Source organism: Myxocyprinus asiaticus, chromosome 44 (assembly GCF_019703515.2).
Source record: "Myxocyprinus asiaticus isolate MX2 ecotype Aquarium Trade chromosome 44, UBuf_Myxa_2, whole genome shotgun sequence".
Taxonomy (NCBI): domain Eukaryota; kingdom Metazoa; phylum Chordata; class Actinopteri; order Cypriniformes; family Catostomidae; genus Myxocyprinus; species Myxocyprinus asiaticus.
This window is the reverse complement of record NC_059387.1, coordinates 31,776,333-31,792,291: the sequence shown is the minus strand read 5'-3', so window position 1 is coordinate 31,792,291 and position 15,959 is coordinate 31,776,333. Positions and strand designations below refer to the sequence as shown.

At 38.1% G+C, this 15,959-nt stretch overlaps 1 pseudogene; it reads right to left on the bottom strand.

The window, feature by feature from the left end:
* The window catches only part of LOC127434539 (coiled-coil domain-containing protein 178-like), a 46,345-nt pseudogene that overhangs the window by 27,289 nt on the left and 3,097 nt on the right, over positions 1-15,959 (bottom strand).

Below are 15,959 nucleotides of genomic sequence, written 5' to 3'. Positions count from 1 at the left end.
AGACTTTAATGCAAAAAAACAACATTCAGTAAAAAAAATTAAATAATTCATGAAATCAGAAATGAGAAAAGTGTCATAAAAAAAATATCAAACTATAATTTTGTCCAACAAATATTATAATTAATAAATGCATCATTTGGTCATATTTAAAATGCATGTGACAACTTGCCCTGAACTGAGGTTTGTGAAATATAAACACTTTTTTGGTTAAAATCTACCTTCATATTGTTGACCCTTTCCTGAATGAATGCCAGTGTGGTTTTATTGTGTTCACATGTTTACCCAACAGCTAAAGCAAAAATATGATTTTGGAATTTTAGTTTTTATTGGAGGACAAAAATTATTTTAATTTAAGAGCATTTTGCACTATTGAAACTAACATATAAAAAAAACACTGCAAGAGGAAAACACACATTTGTGTAATTTGAATTTTGACTCTTGGCATAATAGTAACTGAGATATAGCCCATGTGACAACTAGCCCCAGCCTCCCCTACAGGAACTCTTTATGTGACAGTTAGGTAGCTTTAGATTGTTGTACAATATTGATTGTGATTTGTCGAGCTAGTGTTAAAACTGTGTAGTTCTCACTTAAGCTCCTCTATAATGTCTGGCATAGTTCTGATGGTTTGCTCCATTGTGTCTGACGCTTGTTTGAACTCATTAGACTTCAGGCTGAGCTCCTTGATCCTGTTTGAAATCTCCTCATACCTCAATAACGCTACATGAAGGGTTTCCTAATAACAAAAATGCATAGTAACTATGGCAGCACTATCACGGTGTCACATCTATAAAAATACTTGATCCAAAAGTTACACGTTTATTCGAAAATTAATCGGCCGGTATTTGGCCATTTGTGAATATTGGAATCGGACGATAACTGTGTTCTCTTGGCCGATACAAAAGTGTTAACTTTCCCTTGTATCAGATTTATCAATGGATAGTCAACACTTTATGTTTTCAAGGTTTTTCTTTTCAAGTTTATGCAAAGTTCAGTAACTATTGCATAAAAACCTGCAAGTGTTTGTTTCACTTTAGATTCTTTTTGTACATCTGATTTGCTGTTGTTAAATTGTTTTATGTTGATCGCAATTTATATCAGTTATCCTGCTCTCTAGACTTCATTATCAGCCTTTGAAAAACCCATATCAGTCAACCATTAATTTGTACCTTAATGTTCAGATAAGATATGGCCATCTTATGGGGTAAAAGATGCATTTTAGATTTAGGCTGGATTCACACGTTTTCTTTGTCCAGTAGCATTATTTGATAAGCTTGCAGAAAATCGTGGAACCTTAAAATGGGCCACATTTTACACTTCTGTGGCATTTTATTTATTTTCCTTTATTTTATATTTCCCTCTTTTGAATTTTTTATTAATGAATTTTTTTCATACATTCATTAAGTGCTGCAGATTTTACCTTGAGAATGTCTAATGCCTGCATTTCAACCGTTATCTGTATCTTCAACGATTCAGTCTGTTCCTTCCCCCCACAAAAAAACATTAATTTAATTAATTTGATTATGAAACATTATTACATGATTAAAACCAGCATTGTTGATTATTAATACCAGCATTGAACAAATCATTGAAACAAGACAAAAACATGCAACAGCAACTCAAAAGTGACTAAATATTACATATAATTTGCTTTGACACATCCTTGACATCAATGGATTTACTGTCTAAAGAGACCAACACAACCTAGTTTCATAGAATGAATGTTACAATAACTAAATTTTGCAAAATGACTTTTACGTGCCATGGTCTACGTTTTGCTGCAGTTTCCTAGTAAAGCTAACACTAGAGGCAACAGTGGTGTGGTGGACTAAAGCACTAAACTAGTAAGCAGAAGGTTGTTGGTTCAATCCCCACAGCCACCACTATTGTATCCTTGAGCAAGGCACTTAACTCCAGGTTGCTCCAGGGGGATTGGCACTGTAAGGTGCTTTGAATAAAAGCATCTGCCAAATGCATAAATGTAGAGGCACTTGCAACAACTTAGGGTTAGGATGTCTGTTTTGTTCACCTCTGATTTGCTTTTAGGACACTATTGGTTAGGTTTATGCTAAAAGGTTTAGGTTAGGGAGGTATGTTTTACTCATTTAAACCTCAATCTAATATTTACCTTAAAACATTTGTCTGATTACGACATCATGTCACTCTCTTTTGGCGCCCCCCGCTGGACATTTCACTGGGAAACTGCAGCCTAACGTGCAATGAAGCATGTAATTTCATTTTGCAAAAATATTGTTACAGTCACATAATTTTCACGAGATCAGGCTGTTTAAGTCTGTATGGTGGCATCTCTCCTCTTACCCTGTTCTTCAGGTCCTCCAGGAAGGTCTACTGCTGCTGGACGTCTAGTTCGACTTTGGTGCGAGTGTGGGCGGCAGACACACCATCCAGCTCAGCTTTGGAAAGTTTTCTCTGTTCCTCATTCAATCTGATTTTCAGCAGTGAGCGATCATGGTCCTGTTGTAGCTGTCTCACAGTCTGTTCACTGGAACAACAACGCCACAGTTAAATAACATAATAAAACACAGCCTGTCCCTCGAGACAGCCACGCCACAATGTACTGAGAGTGTACCGACAGCAGCCTGCTCACAAAAAAGCTGGCATCGCATTCAGCAAACTTCAAAACGGAAATGACTTGAAAATGTGACATCAAACTGAGTACACAAGATGTGCCAAATTAAAGGTGATATGTGTATTTTTTTATGTTAAAATACTTTCTCCTATCCCAATTTATAGTAGTTTAGAGTGAAAATTCTCTCATCATTTACTGACTGTCATGCCATCCAAAATGACTTTCTTTCCTCTGCTGAACACAAACGAAGATTTTTAGAAGAATATCTCAGCTCTGTAGGTTCATACAATGCAAGTTAACAGGGTCCAAAACTTTAAAACTCCAAAATGCACAAAAGGTCAGCATAAAAGTAATCCAAATGACTCCAGTGGTTAAATTAATGTCTTCAGAAGCAATATTATAAGCGTGGGTGAGAAACAGATAAATATTTAAGCCCTTTTTTACTTTAAATCTCCAGTTTTAAACAGTCTTCCTAAGCGCTATCTTCTCTCCTTAGAGTTCTTCTTTTGTTTTAGGCTATTCACATTCATCCTACATATACCCACCTACAGGGCAGGGAGGGGAATTTATAAGTAAAAAGGACTTAAATATTGATCTGTTTTTCACCCACACCTATCATATCGATTCTGAAGATATGGATTTAAGCACTGGAGTCTTATTGATTACTTTTATGCTGCCTTTATGTGCTTTTTTTTTCTTGTTGCATTTTACGGACCTACAGAGCTGAGATATTCTTCTCAAAATCTTAATTTGTGTTCCATGGAAGAAAGAAAAGCATACACACCTGGGATGGCATTAGGGTGAGTAAATTATGAGAGAATTTTCATTTTTGGGTGATCTATCCCTTTAATTTTCCGAGGAACAACTAAAAGTACCATATTTAGTTAGTTGGTTTTGCCCGAAAAGTGTAAACACTGTGGCTTTGTCAAAACATTACACTGTTTGAGCATCCCGATCAGCCCGACACAGCAATTTGTAATTCAACCAATAGCATGAATTTGGGGCAGGACTATCTGTTTGTTTGACCAATGGCAGGTGGGAGGAGTGTTCGGGGAAACCTGTTTGAAAACTGTCATTATTTTGCCAATTCTGTTTGGTGCAGAAGTTGCAAACAAATTTTGCTCGCTGAACATGTATGAACATCTAACAACCTTTATAATAGTATTTACACAATATTTAATAAACTGCAGCTTGTTTCCAGCTATATCAGTGGTATATCAAGATATCTGACAAACAATAAATAAAGGACTTTAGTAGCTTTAGCCACCTAATTACTACTGTATAACAGCTATACATTTTCTGTATTTTACATTGACAAACTATAGTAAACAAATATAACAAAGAGGCACTTTTCAACTCTGTTTTAGTTCATGCTGTTGTGTTGCTTTATAGCATTTTGATTTTAGTAGCAACGCCACACACACCTACACAATTTTAATGAAGTGCAATCAGTGTTGTTGCAGGATTTCATGATGACATGATCTGCTGAACACACATTCTGTGTTGATAATTAAATAATCCACACTCACACAACAGACCAATGAACCACAAGACATATCCAACACATTTCTCATAGTATTGTCTTCTGAGTTTCGATCACCAACATGGAACCAGTCTAATGCTGATCTCAATGTTGGGAAGGATCACTATAGCTGACTTTTATTCAGTGTCATAGTTACTTATTACACTGTGCATTGGCTTGAGCTTGAAAACATATTGGGGTGAACAATATGAGGGAAATAAAGTGCAAATTGCTCTTCATTTCAAATTTGGAATAAATTATTTTCTGCAGTACTATGATAAATATACGTATGCGTCGGGTTTGTTGTGGTCAGATCAAATTACGTTATTGATTGGATTGAAAGAGTGATTTACAAAGGCTGCTTTACAAAGAGAACCTTTTGTTCAACATAACTGATGTGAAGTTTATGAGACAAACCTTTGGCAGATTTTTTTCTTGTAAACTTAATTTTCCAGTTTGTATTCTTCATTTTCATCTCGCAGGGCTGACAATTCACATTGCTTTTGACTCAAGATTGCATCCAATTCAGAGACTTGTTCATCATCTTCACGTTTCTGATAAATAGAGTGATAGCCATTATTTATTTATACAAATATGGGAACCATTAATTGTCTGATGTTATATTGTTTGGAAGCTTCTTTATCATATTCCATTGTTTGGACCTTCTTTATCACACACACACACACACACACACACACACATACACACATGTTGGTGCGGCTATCCTTATGAGGACTCTCCATAGACATAATTATTTTTATACTGTACGAGCTATAGATTCTATCCCCTAAACCTAACCCTAACCCTAGACCTAACCCTCACAAAAAACGTTCTGCATTTTTACATTTTCAAAAAAACATTGTTTAGTATGTTTAAGCGATTTAAATTATGGGGACACTAGAAATGTCCTCATAAACCACATTTATAGCATAACACCCTTGTAATTACCAGTTTGTAATCTAACAACTTTCCTCGTAAACCGCCCAAACCTGCCCACACACACACACACACATATATTATTTATATAGATATATTTATATATACTGTATATTTTATTTTTTGGAATGATTGCAAAATGTTTCCTGATTTTAGGTGCATCTCAGCCATTCAGCTGTTGGCTAAATCATTGAATGGTCCGCTGGTTGTTATAGCACATTTACATTTAAACTTTTTTAATTTAATGAATATTTAAAAACTATTAATAGTTATCTGTCAAAACATTCTTGAAACTCGAACATAACATAGCGCCACCAAGTCGAGCCTAGCTCTATTGACACTTTCAAATTTCTATCTAATGGAAATTTTTTAAACTTTGGAAACAGATATCCAGTTGAAAAAGTGACGGCATCAAAAATGCAATAAGTACAATTTTAAAGAGGAATAAACAAACTGCTTAACCTCTTAACTGGCAGACCCACCTGAGGGATAGAGTGGACACAGCTATTATAGGGTTTACCCTGAACTATAAAGGGTTGACCATGGTTAACCCTATTATACAGTAGCTGTGTCCACTCCATCCCTCAGGTGGGTCTGCCAGTTAAGAAATTAAGAAACAGCTGAGTGCTCTGCAGCTCATTCACTCAGGTGTACCTGTAATTGTGAAAATAAGGGCTTAGACAAAATGGAGGCTTTGAGAGAGTAACCACAGCAGACCCGTGAAAGAAATCGTGGGTCTTTCCAGCCCTCCAGAGGACGTGAGGGTGTGACATCTCCAACGTAATTTCACCTCAGATTTATATGTTTTAAAATAACAAGCAACTTCTCTAATATGCTTTTATACTTACAGCTGTTTGTATTTGGTTTTGAAGTTGTATAACTTGCTTCTTCTTTTCATGAATATCTCTTCTTTATCTTCTAGCTTTGCTTTTAATGTCATGACCTAAAATATGGTGAATGAAATCATGAATAAAAGATAAACATCAAACTTTCAGTGGACTAATGACAAATGTAGCAATTCATTAATATATATATATATACTGTAGCATATTGCAGTAAACATCAATTTATGATGTGAAGTGACACATTTTTAAATGTACAGGGTTCGAATTTTGACCATTGTATTTCCATGACTTTTCCACTCATTTATGATTACTGATAGGAATTTGATAAGGGATGATAAGTATTTTTTTTAAACATTTCTTGCTAGGATGGATTTACCTTTGTATTTCAGGTACCAAGTCACTTATTAGTGCACAAATGTCTGCAATAAAACCTAATAGACAGACCAGCAAGTTTTACTCTGTATCTCAATATCTCTGATTTAACCCTTTAAAGCAGAGCAAACTAGAAACTCTCTACAGAAATTGTAAAAAAAAAAACACACTTTTACTCATTTCCATGTCTTTTCCAGCCTGAATATTAAAATGTTGTTTTGCATGACAGTGAGACAGAGGCGGATCTAGAATTTTTTTATGGGGTGGCAAGGGGGTGGCATGCAGACTATGAGGGGTGGCAACACCAAAGCAAGCGCCCATGCTTGGTTTTAATAGATTAAGGTACCAAACTTCATTGCAACAAGTACTAGTTCATTAAATGAAGTCACTATCAAATTACAAATGCCCATGAATTTGCGATACAACTGCATTTTCACAGGAACCACATAACCATTTTGCTACTGATCTGCCAACATAAAAAAAAAAAAAAAAAAAATTACATTTGTTTTGGCATAACAATAAAAAATAAGTAACAAAATGTATTTCTCCAGAGCACCAAGACATTGTCTACTAAACACATCAACAAATTCTAAATGTTCCTTAGCTTGACATTTAGAACTGCCAATCTGGACTAAACATCACTACCTTATGCAGGCCAATTTTTTTTATTGTGTTAAGTGTACCCATGGATGGAGAATGCATGCACATCCTGCTTATAAAGTCCTCTAGGCCTATCACCTTTGTACCAGCTGGAATAAGTCATTTGAAAGTGAACATTAACACAAAGTTAGGTCTAAATAAAAATAAACTATACGGAAAATTGTACTGTTGGGGGCAGTGCTGTGAAACTCATGAATATTAATGATGTTATTCACAGTAAAAGATTCTTTTAAATTACCTGTTTTGATAAACAGTCATTCTTAATGACCGATTCAAGCACTCAAATAAATATTTCACATAATATGGTTATTTCATCTCTACGTCTGCCACTATCAGTCTTGGGTTTTTTTTTAGTCAGTAGATTGATTCATAGATCAACACTTTGTTTAAGAACATGATTGATTGATCTAGAGGCCTCTAGTTTTTAGAGGTTCTGTTCTGTGTGTTTTTTTTTAATAAACCAAGACTGCATCTGTATGTCAGTGGATGGGTGGAACACTTTAAAAATAAAATGCGATAAAAGATGCGGGAGATGAGAGTAGCAGAGACACATTTATTGACAGATCTGTATATGAAAAAACAGCAAACTCTGAAGTTCAGACAGTGACAACCACAAACTCTCCACACCAGCAGTGGTAACCCAAAAAAAAGTCAATGTGCACCTGTGCACCTGAGCACCCGTGAACGAGATGACACAGCTCACAAACACCTGTCTGCCATCGCACAACCCAGCCATGGAACACTCAGTTTATGTAAGGAGGAAACACACTGCACGCAGTGTGCCGGTGCGCCCCATCAACAATCAGCTCCTGGTTACCCCAGACCTGAGAGCGATTAAGAGAGAGGGAGAGAAAGAGAAAAAGGCAACACACACTCTACATACAAACAATATGGCAAAGAAGATCATCACAATGGGGGACACAGAAAAGAGAGCGAGGGGCGGAAAAACTGCTAACACTAACGACACTGATAACAGCCGCAGCGAACACTTATTATAACACTCAAAGTAACTCATTCGAGCGCCGGATCGCCAGCCAAAACACACAGATGAAACAGAAACTCCTACTCAAGAACTGGATATGTTTCAACGGGATTATACCCATACCAGATGAAAGCTATTTCAAAAAGTGGTGAGGACACATCTCATCCGTCTCAACCCATAACTGACAGCGATGTATCTAATAATCATTCAGTGAATACTTGGAACTGAGAAATTCATCTTTTACCTCTTTTTTCCATGTAATTCTTCATGTGGTCATTGAGAAAATAAACAAAAAAAAAAAAGCTCAACAGGCAAAAGCCCAAATACTGTACACACGCTGCAATAGCAAGTGCACAATTGGTCTGATGCTGTGATTGGCTGCTGCTGTAATTTGAGTCTGGAATGGGTCTGTAGTCATTTGTGTGTTCGGTGAGAGTTGAGGCAGTTTGACATGAATAAAACTCTACACAATGTCAACATCAACTATAATATACTTACATTTATATTTAATACATTTGGATATTTATGCTGGGGTGGCAGATGGGGTGGCAATGCTTTTTCTTAGGGTGGCATTTGCCATCCTTTTCCAGCCCGGTAGATCCGCCCCTGCAGTGAGAACCCTGGATATAATATTTAACACAGGAAAAATGCAATATATTTTAATTTTGTTTTTTTTTGTTTTTTTGATTTGGTCAAATATCTTGTGAGTTAATTGGCTTGTGAATGTTTTATTATATTAATGTGTAAACTAGTACTAACAGCATTGTTTGTGTCTGTTTCCTGCCTCTCAACCTGGCGGATCTCTTGCAGCAAGGATTTGATTTGTCCGTCTTTCACTGCCACTTCTCTTTCAAAACTCACACTGTGACTGCAGCTGCTGTAACTCACTCCTGTAAGCAGAGAGAGAGAAATTGTGTGATTCCTCTATAAAACATTTTACATGTGCACAAACCGCTTCATACTACAGATGGAAAGAAGCTTCTACTCCATGAACATGTTATCAAACATTACCTTGCAATCTGAACATTGGACAATGTTTTCAGTTTTTTATATGAGAATCCACACAGCTTTTACTAAGGAAATTGTATTAGCAAAGCTTTTATACTTTTAAAAGTTCAATTACTTATTGATTTATTAATTTATTAATGTAAATTCAAGGTTTACTTCTGACAAGCAGAGGCTATTTGTATGAATAAGTACATACTAATTCTAAAAATCTGCCATGTCAGACTTAGGCTGCTCTTAAGCAAATATCAACACAGCCTGACTATGTTTTTTGCATGGCACATCTAACACGGATTTTGTATCAGCAGTTTGCTAAGCACAAAAACCACTGCTTTTCACCAGAGGTGGGGGCAAGTCACACATGTTGAAGTCACAGCAAGTCTCAAGTCTTAACCATCAAGTCCGAGTCAAGTCTCAAGTCGCGGTGCAGACAAATCAAGCCAAGACAAGTCAGCCACTTACCTCAAGCAAGTCAAGAAAAGTCCTGCTAAGTATCAACTCAAGTTGAGTCAAGTCACAGTACCAAACAGAAATAAATAAAAGTTAATATTTGGGCTACATATTTAACCCTTATATATATTTACTTATATACATATCTTTACATACATGTATATGAATTATATACATATCTGTGCTACATTAATATCTGAAAATAATATAATCAATCTCGCCATCTTGTGGTCTTATATTGTTTATGAACGACAGCATTTTAGCCTGATCTCATGGTATTTCATATGTATTTGAACATCATGTTTATAGGTACATACATTTTCTTACGCAATTACCACTCGTATAACAAAAGTAAAGACATTTGCAGTTTGCATGATGAAATTTATGAAATTATCATAAAAGCTAAAAAATTATGAAATATCATCCTATATATATATATATATAATATCATATGAATTAATTAATGCCACAATAATTATTTTTTAAACAAAAATGTAATTACTGTTTATAAGTTAATAAAAATAAAAAACATTCAAGTCATTATGAGACACTACGTTTACAGAAGTGATGTGACAGTGCAAACGTACTTTAAACAAAATTTTATTTGCAATCTTAACACACACACAAAAAAACGTCTCTGTTACGTACGTAACCCCGGTTCCCTGAGATGAAGGGAACGAGACATTGCGTCCTGCTGACGCATATGGGGAGTGTCCTTCTAAACGACCTAGTTGAAACCCTTCTACAATAACGGCAATTCTAATATTGGCTACGGTGTTTGAGCCCCGGCATTTTGAGCACGAAGCTGTCCGCTATAAAAGTGGGCGCGCGAACACGATTCCTCAGAATTTTCTGACTGAGGGACAAAGAGCGCAATGCTCGCACCTCAAAGAACACTGAGTCTTGTAGTGTGGCCAGAATTCGCAATGTCTCATCCCCTTCATCTCAGGGAACCGGGGTTACGTATATAACCGAGACGTTCCCTTATGATTCAGTACACTTGACATTGCGTCCTGCTGACGCATATGGGGAACAGAGTCCCATCACGCCGCACTACATGACATAACTTTCCCAGAGAGGAAGGGACGGCAACCGACATAAGTATGTTGCAAGTGAATGACCCTCATGGTCAGCTGGGAGGGGAACACTCAGAATATACGTATATATATGAACTACGGTCATATAGTATGCATTAACCCCTTCACAAACCCAGTTGGGAAGGAAGTTTTATTTATAATGAAGTGCTTATGACTTTTGGGAACATAACGGCCTGAATGCAGGCGGTAGTGTAAAATGATGGAAAGCCTGTACTTAAAAAGAGAGGGGCATAATATATATATGGCCAATAAAATAGCAAGCGCTCTAAACAGAGAAGACTTGCAAAGAGAGAGATGTTACATCTAGGTTGTAAAACCTTGCGAATGGGTTTTGAGAAGACCATCCTGCTGCAAAACATATGTCTTGTAAAGACTCACCGTTCGTCCATGCCCATGAGGAGGTTATGCCTCTAGTTGAGAGTGCTTTAACACCAATTGTGCAAATCTTACCCTGCAACTCATAAGCCAGGGCAATCGCATCAACGATCCAGTGAGAAAGACTTTGCTTGGAGGCGGACATTCCTTTCGTGGGTCCTCCATAGCACACAAAGAGCTGATCAGACAGTCTGAACTGGCGGGTGTGCTCAACGTATATGTGATGCCGCCACCATAAGCCCCAATGTTTTTTGATGTTTGAAACAGTCTCACTGGAAGTGTTCTGTCCGGTTTGAACTGTAGAATGGCCTGAACACGCTTGCTCGTGAGGTGTGTGCACTCACCCACGGAGTCAAGACGGACTCCCAAAAAGGAGATTTGTTGGCTAGGGGAGAGCGTGCTATTCACACAGTTGACATTGAGGCCCAAGCTGTTTAGATATTGAAGCAGTAAGTCTCTGTGCTGGCATAACAGAGCCTATGATTGGGCCAGTAACAGCCAATCGTCGAGGTAGTTCAAAATGTGCACACCGCTCAGTTTCACATCGATGCACTTTGTGAACATGCGAGGAACCAGAGACAGTCCAAACGGCAGGACTTTGAATTGATACACCATTCCCTCGAACGCGAATCTCAAAAACATCCTGTGATGTTGTACAATTCGGACATGAAAGTATTTGTGATTTCAGATCTATCAACGCAAACCAACCATGTGGGCGGCATGTGATAAGATCCATTTCTGAGTAATCATTTTGAATGGGCGCTTTGCGAGTGCGCGATTCAAATGTCTCAGATCTAGGATTGGCCAAAGCCCACTGTATTTCTTTAGGACAAGAAAATAATGTCTGTAAAACCCTTTTTGTGTTTGACAATTTGGAACAACCTCTATCACACTTTTCGCGAGGAGATTATGTATTTCGGCTCGTAACACTGGCGCGTCTTCAGACTAAACCGTGAAAGAAGAACACCGTTGAAACGGGGGGATGCCTTGCAAATTGGATCGTATCCCCAAGTTTGATCATTTTTAGCATCCAATCTGAAATACACGTAAGGGCTCGCCATACGTCCGCACAACGGGACAGAGGGCAATTTGGTTTGTTCACTGTATGATATAATGCGTCGCTCGCAGTTGTGCACAATGTGAGGGCTTTGAAGAGGAAAAGAGCTCTTTATTGAGAATATGTGAGCGTCTCGTGCATGTGCAATGGGCACTGTACGCTTTTTTGCATTTTTTATTTCATTTATTTGAATGTGAGACACAGAAACAACATTTTGAACAATATTGTGAACAGCATTCTGAACAGCAGTATTCCTTTCTCGACAACAGTGTTGTGTGTCTTCAATCAAGCCTTCTTTGGAACAGATCCGGAAGGAACAGCGAGCTCTGCATTCCGCTTCAAATGGCTATGCCCGTAAGGAACAATTTTGCTGCGTAGGGGGGGTTTCCTGTCACGCTGATGCAGCTGCTTTCCACAGGGGGTAGTTGGGCATAACCTTTTTCTTCCCCCCTGATCCACATAAGAGAGGATGGAATCACTGCGTGAGCGAGCTGAATAGAACGCACGCCAAGATTTTGACAATTCATTAACTCCAGGAAGAATGGGGCAGATCTGCGGAACGCGGTTGCTTGATGACATCCGGACTGCAGGAACCACTCATCAAGGCGAGATTGTTCAGGTTACTCTGGAGGAGACCACTCGAGATTGAGCTCTTCGACTGACCTTGGAAGGACGCTCCTTGCCCTCGCGGGGGGGAGCGGAGGCGTCATCCACTGACCACTCACCAGATGCAGCGAAAGACATGACATCGTCATCATCCCCAGCGTCAGAAACACTGAACGAGACGAGGCCATGCGTTCCTGTAGAGGGCCGGAGCTTGCAACGCACATAATATATCGGCATAGACGCATTACATGGAGATTGAGGGGCTCGCGGGGTGTGTGCCGGCACAAGGTCCAACGCAAATTCATCCTGCTCAACCTCACAGCCCCGCCGTGCCTCCTCGTGTGATCCCTCGGGTGTCACAGAAGAGGCGGGTGGGAGGGTGTGGAAGACTGTATCGTCCCTCAGAACGAGGGTGATTCACGAGTGAAGCGTCTTGAGACTCATGCCCTCACAATGAGGGCAGTCTGTCTCCATGAGAGCTGACTCTGCATGGGCGTGGCCCAGACAGCGAATGCAGCTCTCGTGCTGATCTGACGGCAGGATGTGCCTCTTGCACAAGGAACACTTACGGAACGAAATCTTTAAAAAGACACGAACACGTAACCGACACTTTTATATATATATATATATATATATATATATATATATATATATATATACATACACACACACACACACACACAATATCAGCAATTACTTATAAGGATACACAACTCCTGCCAAAGCGCTGTGGAGAATCAGGATGCTGAAGCGGCCCTTTCACCAGCGAAGAGTCAAGCGGTGAGGCGGAATGATGTTCGCCGGAACACTGCAGGGGAGCGGAGAGTCTTCTCGATGCCGTGAAGATCCCACACGCTGACTAGTGTAGTTGATGGCGAAGTAGTAGAGGGCTTCTAGATGAGAGATGAATCGCTGTCTTGAAGGAAGGAAATTCTGTGAAATGGTGTTTGCACACCTGCTTTTATAGCGGACAACTTCGTGCCCAAAAGGGCGGGGCTCTAACACCATAGCCAATATTAGAATTGCCATTATTGCAGAAGGGTTTCAACTAGGTCGTTTAGAAGGACACTCCTTATATGTGTCAGCAGGATGCAATGTCAAGTGTACTGTTTCGTGTATGAAAACTATTGCGTGAATTGGAAAAGGCGGATATTGAAGCAGAATATTGTCTTGACAGATTTCCTCTGACTGGCGTTAGACTTTGGCTGTGTCTCAAGACTTAGTGAGCTGCCTACATACAGTAGACAGCATTTTTGGGCATCAAAACCACAGCATTTTGAACTTGTGGTGGCTGTTGTTCACACTGAACACATTTGTGCTTCTGTCCGCATTGTTTTTCTATGCAAATACGTGCTAGACAGACGTTCAAAAGTGATGTCTAGTAAGGCAGTTTCGCGACACAGCCTTTAACTTCCTCTTGGACGGCAACGGAGCGCAACAGCTCAACACTCGCATCACTGTGATGGAGGAGCCGGTGTAAAGCAACTAGAAAATGTTCTCCATCTCAGTCAGTTGTTGAGATTTTTTGAGATTTTGTGAGTATGGAAATATATTTTTCGATTGGATTGTAATTTAAATGGTGAGTTTGCTTAAACTTTTTGTTCTTCTTGTTTTTTGGGGGTTTTTTGGTTTTTGTTTTTACGTAAAAATATTGCCTACTGGCTTTTAGGCTACCCATTTCTTTTAACATGATGAATTTCAAATATCAACTGAAGCGAAGATTTTCCTTTCTTCATTTAAACGTTATTCTATAACAGATTAAAATTGCCTTTGTTTACTGTCATGCTTCTCTTCACTTCAAGTCAAAGTCGAGTCTCAAGTAATTTGCTCTCAAGTCAAAGTCAAGTCAAGTCATTTTCTTACTTTAATCAAGCAAGTCGCAAGTCCTGAAATTTGCGACTCGAGTCAGACTCAAGTCAAGTCATGTAACTTGAGTCCCCCACCTCTGCTTTTCACTGCAATTCACTGCTTTTTAAAATAACATAAACTAACGAAAGAGCATTAGTTAAATTAATTAAACTTAAACAAGACCTTAAAACTGTGCAAAAATCAACATCAACAATTTCAATGCATTTTCTTTGTGGTATTGTAATCTGCCTACATAAAAAAATAAACAAATAATAGTTTGGAGTTAAACTCTGGGGAAGCTTTTTAGTGACACCTGCTGTCTGGACTGATATAGCACATGTATATTGAAATAAAATGTAGGCCTGGTGACTCAGTGTTTGTCCTGCAGCTGATTATTGATTGTTTCAAGTTCTTTGTTCATTTTCTCTCTCTCTCTCAGTGTCTGCTCTAAATTCGTCTTATTTAAACTGCTGCTGAAGAAGCTGGAGAAGTTTTTGAAATGCCTATAAAGACAATGAATGGGAAAAATAGTTCCAGAACCAAGGTTGCTGGGATGGTCTTGGCTCTATCCCAGAAGTATGCAGAGTTTCTATCATTCCATCGATTTTAAAGGGATAGTTCACCCAAAAATGAAAAATATGTCAATATTTACTCACCCTCATGTAGGGCTAGGTGATATGACAATATAAATATATCATGGCGACGATATAAAGTGTCAGTCGAAAGAGAATTTGCTATATCGTGTATATTGCATTATGTAAATATTCATGTGTGCAGCATGGGCTTATCCATCAGTTGGCAAGGCTTCATATGAGACTGAGAGAATTTAAGAAACATGGACAGGGTTTAAAAAGATTTTGGCAGGCCGCCCAAGCAAATTCAATTACATTCATCTCGTTTTCAGCGTTTCATAAGCACTTAATATGCTTCTCATCGTACACGTGCATCTGTGTTGCATGAGAGCATGGCGTGCCATAGCTCTGGAGCGTGCAAGTTCGTGCGAGTCCAGCATGCTTCCTGATATTTACAGGAGAGTAAACCCATGAAACCCAACACGGAGCAGAAAAATATATGTCGCTCGACGATAATCACTTGTAATAAAAGCAATACATTTTACCTCAAAATGAAGCACGTAAAAGAATATTATGAAAGCCAAAAGATGCGCTCCGTATTAATTTGGCTATAATTGTATTTATTTATTTTTTTTGCAAGAAGTGTTTATATTTATTTGATATTTATTTTTTGCAAGAAGTATTTACATAATTTTAGAAATTTTCTGAAAGAAGTGTTTATTTTTGATGCATTCTTATTATTATTATTTTTTACTTAAAAGTATGTATTATTCTCTATGTTGTATCGCTTTGGGAAGATCTTGAGGAATGTTTATATTAATACTGGTCAACAACATGTCAGATTGAAATGTGGCATAATTTGAAATTTAGCATTATGGTAAGAATGATTAAAAAAACAATTTGTTGTTGTTGTTGTTGTTGTTTTACTTTGACTATTGTCAAGTTCCAAATACAGAGAAAATTATATATGTGGAAATATTTGAAAGTGTTTAATTCACTGACAGAATTACAAAATAGACATTACAGTATGGTTATTTAATCC